The 10,993-nt window shown below is 33.9% G+C and overlaps 1 protein-coding gene across 4 annotated transcripts in view; it reads left to right on the top strand.

The window, feature by feature from the left end:
* The window catches only part of GRIA2 (glutamate ionotropic receptor AMPA type subunit 2), a 94,762-nt gene extending 87,120 nt beyond the window's left edge, over positions 1–7,642 (top strand). For 2 of the 4 annotated variants that reach the window (XR_005859118.2, XM_015285277.4), the window contains one exon: positions 1–7,642. This exon is cut by the window's left edge and continues 774 nt beyond it. The gene's annotated coding sequence lies outside the window, so the exon portion shown is untranslated. The other 2 variants (NM_001111014.3, NM_001001775.4) reach the window with 1 other exon arrangement.
* Positions 7,643–10,993: the final 3,351 nt, after the last annotated feature.

Consider the following 10,993-nt stretch of genomic DNA (forward strand, 5'->3'; position numbering starts at 1 on the left):
TTTAGTATTGTTATTAAAATTTTGCTGTATATCCTATTCTTTAACATTTGGTGTTAATATCAAATTACTTGGCAATGCTTGACATTTGAAATAAACTTTTTTCTATGGTTTTATTTGCAAGTGTTCCATTAATTTTACTAGCTACAGTTAGATTATAAAGAGTCTAAAATGTAAAAGGACACTGTCAAGGTTGGGTTAATATTTTAGATTCTGACAGTGTCGCTATTCCCAGCTCATTTGAATCAGTTCAGCTTTTTTTTCTGTGGATGAACCCAAGCTGTGATGCTCAAATACGCATTTTGAACTCTGAAGAACAAGGTTGCTCTGGGTTGGAGTGGTACTTCATACCAGCACATGAGGAGTCAGACAGGTGCTGATTCAGAATCCAGCTCCTCTTAACTCTGACGTGCAGGGACTTATGATCCAAAGATTTGGTTCATATCTATCTGTACTTTTGTACATTTTTGTTAATAAGTATCTGTACAGACAGAGGAGACTATTGGTAAAAAATTGATAAATTGCAAGCACCAGAAGAGTGTTAAATGTTTTTGTTTTTGTTTTAAGTATGAAACAAGAACATCTCAAAATTGTTTCTTGAAGGAAGCAGTTTTCAAACTCTGAAAAGGTAATTCCAAGCAGTAGCTAGTAAAGTTCTTTGCTAAGAGAAAAAAAAAGAAAACCTTGGCAATGTCTTTTTAAATTAAGAATGACAACAGATTAGATGCAAGTCTGTAGTGATGAGAAAACATAAAAATTGTCAAGAATCTGAATAATAAATATTCTTTGCAATCTGGAGTTACCGTACATTTTTAATTATATATATTTAAGGATGATAGCTCTGTTTACAAAGCAAAAAGGAATCTTTAGAGGGATGCAATAACATTAATTCAAATGCTAAAGCAGATTGAAGTAACAGAAAATTTCTCTAGCTTTCCCTGTAGATAAAATAACCATGCATTTGGTTGAAAAGCTTACAATTTTCTGCATTGTGGATACATTGCCTCATGCAGTCTCAATAAATCTGTATTTTATCCTGGACTTACTTAAGTAAGATTTGATACATGACTTGCAGTTTTATTCTGAATCCATTTCTTAGGCTTAAGTAAAATATTTCTTGAACACTGCAGAAGACAGAGCATTTCTCTGAAACTAAATCCGTTCTTGTGGTACAAGCTCTGAACTTGTTTCTGCAAGCACACTGTATACTCTCAGTGCAGTCAGCAAAAAGAGGTGTATACGGTGTTTTCAGTACAAGACAAAGCTACCAGTAACTTCTCTGTAATTAAACTAAACTATTTCTAGATGCGTCTGTAATCCATATGTGTTCGGTGCATTACTCCTTATCAGGAATATTGGGGAATGCACTCTGATCTTTAACGTTCAATGCTAGAATGACCAAACTAAAATAATATTCATATGGTAATCTAAACTTCCTGAAAAAAAGTAGAACTGCATTACCGTATACAGTGGAAAGCTATTTATTGTACCTCTGGGCTTATTCCTCTAAAAACTGTAGCGTACAAAGTCTTTGTCAAGCCTGAACTGATGTATATAACTGAAATAATGTAAAGGTATATTTTCATGTTTTTATAATTAACAACATGATGAGAATACATAATGTAAGATTATTTCAATTACAGATAATGTGAATTGGGTAATACACAGCTCGGTTAAAAAGCAGTAATCATAGTTTAATATCCATGTTACAGTACATCAGTATATTGCTATATAAAGTATGTCTGTGTGCATTTAAGTGAAAAGTAGTCAAGAGTGATGAAAGCTGTCCAAGGGTTTTTTATTCATTTTATATGAAAATTGTTATGGAGCAACTAAAATGTTTATGAAACTTGTGTAAATTTCAAAATGTCCTTTACTGTAGCTTTTTGTTTACAGTACAGTATCTTATTTTCTGCTTTGTTAAATGAGTAACAGTACAAAGCCAGACATACACTTTCTAAGACATTAACGTTCCTGTTTTTTCATGTATACCTATCTGACAGAAAATGCTTCTGATTTTATTTTTCAATCTGACACATGATGGCTTTTCTGGAGTGTTGTATAAACTTCAATCATACATAAAAAAAATCTTCTTAAAAAAGGCAAGACTTTTTATGTCTGTTTAGTATTTTTGAAATTTGGTTAATTATTTATTATAAATGTATTTTCTTGAGGTTTTACATATAGGAAACCTATTTTTCTCCACATACATGAGTTTTCTTGATGAGTTTGCAAAGAGAAGATACATCTTCCCCCAAATCATCTTGTCACTTGTAGGTTCATATCACAAAATTGAGAAATGTACATTTCTTACCAGTAATATAATTTTATTTCTGGAATGCAACCTTCTCAATCATACTTATAATGTCAGTGTGATAGGATGATATGCTAGTAAGTTAAATATTTATTCAATAACTCTACTTAAATATTGTCAGCTATTCCTTGGATCAGTAACTTTTTACTTCAGCTGATTGTTGTCTAAGCTGAGACCCGAGAAATGGCAAGTATTTTAGCTATATATTAGTAGTATTGCTGCCATAAATCCAGATCTATGGGAAAGAGTTGTCTCTTACAACAAAGAAATAGAAGACTTGATATTCTAGGTGATACCTGTAGGGGCTACTTAGACCTGTTTCACAATATGTTTTCATTGATTATTAAATCATTTCATTTCTGTCCTTTCATTGGATTTTAAAAATTTGCTGAGAGAGACTTATCATAACCAAATTATTTTGGGAAATTATATCAAGCACTTAGAATAAAATTCAGCATATGACTTAAGTGTGCACTAAACTTTAAGCATTTTCTTCAGTATCAGTTTGTTTTTTATACCTTATTATAAGCTAAAATGAGAGGATACTACATACCCATACATGCAGTAATAGAGAATTGTATACAACAATGGCACTTATGTGACAGATTTTATTCAGTACTGTAGGTTTTTCTGAAATTTAACTCTCGCTACTCTTAATCCTCTAAACTTTGGACTGTGTAAAATTCCATGGTAAAACTACCCTACTTTTTTCTTTCTTTCTGCCTTGAATGTTATTTTTCCTCCCGCCCTGAAGGCATAGAATTATAAATATGTCTACACCTAATACCTGAGGATCTACAGGACCTTGCAGTGATGACAAAGATTCTCAATTCCTGCCAACATTTAGTTAGTTTGAAGTCATGAACTATGAAGTAAAAGTATTTGTAGCACATCTTTTTTAAAATTTCCCTAATGTAGTGAATATCACTTTCATAATCACAACTTCAGATTTAGTTGTTCAGTGTTTTAACATACAATTTATTGAATTCTTATCTTTGAAAAAAAAAAAAGAAAAACATTTTTAAAGTCGGATTTTTCTAAACAAGGGACAAGAAATAGAACATAATAAGATAAAATATAAAATTCTGAGAATTCTCCCTTACCTGTGGCTCTTATGTGTCATGAGGTCTTCTCACAATCCCTAACCATTTTGTTAGGATGTTCCATGATGTGCTTGCTTTCTTTCTCTCTTGTATCACCACATGCAGTTAGTTCTAATGCATTCTTTTTGTTGTTGATTTTGTTTGTTTGTTTGTTTTTTAATCTTGGTAGGTGGATAATACATAATATTGACTATACTTTTTTCAATTGATTTGTCAGTCATTCAGAAGTTCTTTTATAGCTGATTGCATGTGTCTCTAGTAAAGAAGCAGTGATGATAAATGTGGGAAAGATTTATTGTATCATCTAGGTTAAACCCGTAATTGAAGAGATATCATCCACTGCACCATTCTTGTATCAGTCTCCTTTGTACATCCCTTATTGGTAATGAATATGAAAATTTGGCCACCTCTGTAGACATTTCAGTGGTTTATTTACCTGAATGGTAAGAAAATACTTTGTACCTGCAACACAAACGTGATCCCCGTTAATTCGACAAAGCTGTCCAGTGAACGGCTTTCTAACGTTTGCCCAAAGTTCCTCCTCACAGTGCACTTATAACTCTCACCCAAAAGGAAAGGATTATTGCTGCATGCTGTCAGCATTGGGGGGGGGGGGGGGGGGGAAAAAAAGTTTCTACTTGGTTTGTCATTACTTTTAACAAATGCTGACTTTCAAAGACTCCCTTCTGTGTCAGTTATTCCTACTAGGATTCCTATTATAACTGTGATTGAAATACATATTTGTATTTAAATTAAAATAGGATTTACTTGCTTTAAAATTTCCAAACCTAATCTTGAAAACACACATGGTTATATGTATAAAATAGTAAAGGGCTGCTAAACTTCAGTGCCTATACCAACCACTTAAAATTGTGTTTAATCATTGCCCATCTGGAGGTGGGGAAAATGCTACAAAGAAATGGGTTCCATATGAACCCTGTGTGCCTTGGACAGTGCGGGACCTCATGCCTTCTCATGCACAGGTGGGAAGCAGGCTGGCAAAGCTGAGACAGAAGTCAAGTTTCATGCCATTTCTTCTGTCCGTCCTCCATTCTAAAAGGCAAAGAAACATCCAGATGTGACAGGAAAGGATTTAGTCCTGTTTTCAAAAGGTAGAAAATATGCTCACAATTAGTTCTTTTTCTTGTAAAAAAACACTGTTAGTGAGGTTTTGAAATGAAATTCTGTTTTGATTTACTATAAACAATTTTTAAAACTGAAAAATAAAACCTGTTTCCAGGGTCTCATTTACTGTCAGCAGTGCATACGTGACATAGCTTCTTAGGAGGGTGCTTCTTGTACATCCTCTACAGGAGCATCATAAGTATTTTGTTAAAAATATATTTGGAAGTTTTACATAGCAACTTTTTTACCCAATTTTCAAGTTGTGTTCTTACTGCCTGTCCTTCAGCACTGTGTTCTCTGAGATGAGAGAAAATCTCAATTAAAGAGTTCAACTTACAGCTTTTACGTAATACTATGCTTTACCAATACTTTTTTCAGTAGTTGATTTCTGTATTTAAATCACAAGCACATGTTCGGTTACCTCATATTCCTAAAGAGTAAAAATTATTTATGTGAATATTCTATGTTTTTGAAGGAGTAGATATTTTTTATGCCATTGTATTGACCGAAGATGCAATGATACAGAGTACCTTAATGATTTTTACTCAGGTGCTTACTTCTACATATTGTTGTTATTTTCAATAATTTCACAACATTATTAGAAGAATATTTCAGAATATATCAGTGGCAGCTGATAGAATTTACCTGTAGTGGGAACTAACCATTCCATTTAATGTGTTAACAAGTGGAATTGCTGCTACATGACAAAGAAGATGTATACTTAAAAAGAGATAAATATAGCAATAATTCATAGTAGGGCCAGTAGCAAGACGAAGGTTTATAATCAAGTGCCTTACTGCCTTTAGCATGAAGAAATTTGGAATTTTGTATTTCTGTTAGACAGTAGGTTAGTCCCATGAGGGCTCCATCAACAACAAATTCTGTAACTTCAAAAAGATTTTTGCTTTAACTTAGAGGATTAGGTTCTACAACATTTCTGTGAGAAAAATGAGTGTGTCCCTTGCTAATTTAGGGCTACGCAAAGATGCACATTGCCTCTTAACTTCATGAGCAGGGATGATGGATTTATGTTTGTATATATATATGTGTACGTGCATATTTTTTTCTATTTAAAGTGTCTTTCCTATTTAAAAATGCATGATTAGAGAGGCTCAGGTTTAGGTAAATCTAATGAACAAGAACATATAAAACTTACCTCTTTGAAAGCTATTACTAGATTTTTCTGAACAAAAGTCTCTAAAGGAAGTTGATGCCTTCAGAAAATAGAATACTGGACATGGGTGTTACACTACCTACTTTGAGCACTGTGCAATAATATACACTGCTGTGGTGCTGTGGCAGAATTCTGTCCACGTTTTGTAATATTTTATACTGACAAAGACAAAGTAGTATAAACTGTAGGAAATCACTGTCACAAAGCAAGCTTGGCAGCCAATTTTCAGAAAATTTCTACTTAGTAGTTGCATCTGTGACATTGTCATGTTCTTGAAGTCTGCACCATCTGAAGGTAAAAATAAAAAATGAGATTACCTTTTTATTAAGCCATTATCTTTATTAGAGAGCAGAACTTTACTCAACATGACTATGCTTATCTAAAGTACTTGTTTTCCACAGGAACAGTTGTCATTCTTTCTCATTCTGTATTCTTTTTCATTCTAGAGACACTAACAGTGTGCTATTTATATAGTTTGCTAGTGTAGTAGATCCACAGTTAGATGTGAGAGGGGCTTATGAGTTTTGCTTAGTCCACCTTGTAAGCTACTTTCTAAAGGAGTTCTTCATAGTTTTCTACCTGTAATTTACTTTTTGACCTTTTATCACTTACAGAGATTTTTAGTACATCAAGGAACATTGAGTATCCTTCTGTAGGCTGCTTGCTGATTTGAGATTTTGCCCAAGTCCCTCAGTTGATGAGCTGGTGAAAAAGCTGCATCTTGCTATGTGGAATAGACTAAACAAGACTGGATAAGAGAATGTAAGACAAACACAGAAGTGACTCTAAGATGGGGTTTTGAAGCTGTGATTTGAAAAGATGATATTTATTAAGAAACCCAATAGAACCTATGTTCTCATTTGAGTTAGAAAGTTAGAAGATGAACAGTACGCTTCTGTGGTTGACCTGAAACTTAGTGTATTATAATAAGTATAGACATTGAATATGGCCTTTTACATTTAACACTTATACCCATCTGCCTTCCATGTATCAGCTATTTTAGGCTTTGTGAAATTGCTGTAAGCCAGATTACTGATAACCTAATATATGTATAGTGATGTACTGATAACCTAAGTTCAGTTACATTCTGGCTGCCTGCATTAAATCATCTTCAAATCTGGGAGTAAAACAGACCATTTTCTTTCCAAATGAGGAGTAAGTTTGTTTTCAGCTGGCTTTCTTGTGTTTTAAAGCCAACATTTCAGCAAATAATTAGAGTAATTATTTTCTTTACTTTTATTGCTGGTGGTACTCTTTGGATCTTTAAAAGCTTTTCAATGAAGTTGGTTGATGGTGTTTACCATGGAGATATGTGGATTATCAGTCAAGTCAGATTTTTGTTTTGTATTTTTTTAAGACTCTGCAAATACAGAATGCTTCAAGCTGTAGCAGAGAAAAAAGATACAAGGAAATGTTCCAAGAGAACTTGGGTGAGATTTTGTTTGTATGGCTTACATTTAAACAAGCTTTATCTTTTTACCTGTATATTTTTGCTACAGTTTTTCTGTGTGTGTGTGTGTGTGTGTGTGTGTGTGTTTGCTTGCTTGCTTGCTTGTTTAAGAAAAAGCAAATTGGTCTTTTTTCTGTAATTATTCTCAAGCATGCTCTGATCTCAGTGGCTGGTGTGAGTGAAGCTACCTGGATACCTTGGACAACGTGCCCACATTGGAGTAGATAGATGGTAGAATTCCCCAATATGTAAGAATAGATGTTTTCTGTCTAATTTCATTTTTATGTTAATAGGACTGTTCCATATTTTGTTGAGTGTTTTTTTTTTTATGTAATTATTTTTCGGGACACAGCTGCAGACATGGAGGCCAGTGGAGAAAATAAAGTAAACGTGTTATTTCCCTAAAGAATAGTGCAGAATATCACAAAACACTCCTGAAGAATCTCTGCAGAGAGGTATTTGAAAAAAAAAAAATCTTTTTTTAAAAAAAAACTGACTTGCTTCTGAGGATCCTTTAAAGAAAAGGGAAACCTAGTGGCTTCTCTGTCATGAAATTATCTTCCTCTGAGCAGAAAACACTGTTCTGAAGGTCAAGAGTCTGTGTACAGACATACTTTGTAGAATCAGGCCAAAATGACTGAATTCTGTACAAAAATGTAAGTACTAATATTGAGCATGCAATGAAATGCAGAAAGGAAATTTCTTTAAAAAGCAGATTGGCATGATCCATTGCCTTTCAGTTACATCATCAAACCTAGCATTATCAGGGTTTTAATTATTATAGTTATTATTGTTTTTGGATCAGTACATGTGACTTAATGCTCTGTCTCTTCCTAAAGTAGAATTCCATCACCATTGCATACCATTTCTAACTTCCAGTATGAACAAATCTACAGTAGATGTTCTCATCAAAATTGACATTTAATTGAGTTGTGGTTTTTTTCATCTTCTAAAGAATTAATCCTGTACAGAAGTCCTGCTGTCAGAGTGCCTGCAGAACATTGGTTATGATAATAAAAGCTTTTATTAGTCTAACAAATATAATTAAATAAGTAAAATCTAAGAAAAGTCTGATGCAAGGAAGCGCTACTGAATCATTCAGAATTCTTTCCCCACCTGCTCATTTCAAACCATTTCAGTGTATATTCTGAGTTGTGTAAAGAACAAGATATTGTTAGCTTTTTTCTTTCCACTTCTCTCCCAGTTTGAAATCTCGCTTAGAAACAGGATAGTATTGTTACTCAATTTTGATGTTATTTTTTGTCCGTTATTGTCTTTTTGACTGGAACATCTTGCACACTAGTTTTCTCCCTCCTAGGAACAAAAAGATGCATGTGGGACACCACAGATATATTTCTGAAACCCTCTGCAGATACTGTCATTTTTATGTATAGATATTTGACCATTTCTTGCCATAAGTCCTCTTAGATCTTAATGGCTGATAAGATTTAAATCTGTCTTTATGCTGGAAACCTGTTTTGTATCCTGCTAACCTGATAACACTCCCTAGGTGGCCATTAACCAATGGTTAATGATGCCATTCAGACACAACCTTTAATTTATAGAATACCTTAAGGCTTACACAGTGTTTTAGAAATAATTTAATATTCATGGCACTCTAAAGTGAAGAGTTAAGCATGCAAGCTAATATTCAAATACTGAGGATAAGAGATAATAGTGAACAAAGATATAGGATAAATAATTGTGAGACAATGCAAGCCATTTGTGTTGATGTAAACATATACTCTATTTTGTCTTTAATGCTAGGGCATACATCTTTGATTCTAAATTGTTTTCACAACAGTGGAGTAGGGTATAGAAGCATATGTTGCAACTTCTACCTGGTGATATTACTTATTCCAGCTAGAACACTTTTTATTCTAGTGGTGATAACTGAGGAAAAGAATTTTTTTTTATTTCCCATGAGCATCTTATGGTACTGATATTGTTTAGCTTGTTGTAATTTGTCTGTCATTTCCTTTTGGAAGCTCGTCATTTAACTTTCAGGAAGACAGGCAGCTGTAAACATAAAATGCTTCTTTAGCAAGTGACTGAAACTTGCAGATTGGTTCTGTCTTTGCCAGATAGGTGTTCTTTATATGTTTCTCCACTTTTCCACTCTGAACTTGAGGGGGTAGTACATTTTGATAGCATTTGAGTTCTGAAATCAAGTAAATCAATCTGTGACACTTAGATGTACGGAAATTAGCTCTCAAATTAGTTTCTTGCCATGACTGAGCTCAGCAGCTTCTATGTTGTCTACAAGGTGGATTGCCCTCTGTGTTGTTTTACGTGTTAGTGATTGTTATAAATGATAATAAGAACCATAAAATTTTAAATTTCCATATTAAAAACCTTTCCAGTTCCATTTGTCTGTGTGCTCGTGTTCAATCAGTCATGTAAAGTGTCTTATTCAGATACATTCAATTGTAGTCAGGCCTGTAATTTCCATGTTTATTTGCAGACTTTATTAAATAAATTATGTAGTATTCACTAATCATGGAGTTAATCATTCTGTTGTTCCTTCAAGTTGCTTCAGACTTGAGACCTGGTTTAATCATGATATTCCTTAGAAGAGTTCTTGATAGAAAATTATGGACAGTGTACTGCCATTCCTCTTGATGGAAGCTATTTACCCACCTATTTAACCTAAATTTCACTTTGGTGTTTTACAAACTCCAAAACCCACGTATACTACTGCATTACAGTCTGTATCAATTTCACCTCAAAAGCGCATCTGATCTGATCTCTAAATAAGCAAAATAATGTATTGTTATGTTAAGAATTTTTTTTCCCTTTGGATTACTATTTTTAGAACTGTACACACACACACAAAAACTTGTTGTTCTTAACCACCATTACCAATTTTCTTTAAAATGCAGTTTTGCACAAAGAAGTCGCATGCCAGCACTGCCAGGATGGATGACTATCACTTTTATATAATAGACTCCCATGAAAACAAGCTCTTTTTTGAAGTGAGAAATATCCTGGCACTGAGTTCAAGAAATTTTCTGCCCCCAAACACTGCATTTTTAAACGCAAAGTGATCCGTGTAGGATTCAAGAGATTGTAAAAAACAGTGAAAGAAGGACAAGGGGTGGATCATTGCTTAATACAAAGTAAAATGCTTGTGTTTAGTGCTGAGAATGGTGAGATACAAACTTAGAACCATTCCCACATCCATTTGTCTATCCATTTGTCTGTTTCATTTTTCTCTGCAGGTTCCATAGGAAAAAATTGAAAAGTTGGTCACTAATCTTATGCTGGCAAAAAGCCTTCAATTCAGGTGCAAAACATAGCACATAAAAGCAGATTGGGTTGGTGAAAACATCCTGCATAGTATTTACTATGAACTATCTTCTCATCTTTTGAACATTTGATGTGCCTGGCATCTAAATCAAACAGTGAAAAATCTCTTATAAGCCATTTATCAGATTTGTCCTCCACATGCCTTTGTCAATTAAGATTTCCATGGTGATTTCCAAATCTCATCAAAAGATTTCTATAAGGAAGAATCTTACACTGACATGAGCATGTTTAAGACAAGCTGCTCGCAGGGTGATCTGTGCTACCAGTGGCTGGTAGCACACCCGGAACAGCAGTCTTCTGAGACACCTTGAGAGTGATTTTTCATGATCGCTGGGAAATGAAACAGAAGGCGTCAGAAAGAGGGAAAATATTTTAAATTCGCAGAAGTTATATCTTATCTAGTATTCAGAAGCACCAACGTGACTGAAAAAAGGAAAAAGAAAAAAAGAAAGAAAAAAAAAGGCCACTTTGGCATGAATGGCCTCTGGATCATGTCCAGTGAATCAGTGAATCACTATTAG

The sequence above is a fragment of the Gallus gallus genome, chromosome 4 (genome assembly GCF_016699485.2).
Source record: "Gallus gallus isolate bGalGal1 chromosome 4, bGalGal1.mat.broiler.GRCg7b, whole genome shotgun sequence".
NCBI classification, from domain to species: Eukaryota; Metazoa; Chordata; class Aves; order Galliformes; family Phasianidae; genus Gallus; species Gallus gallus.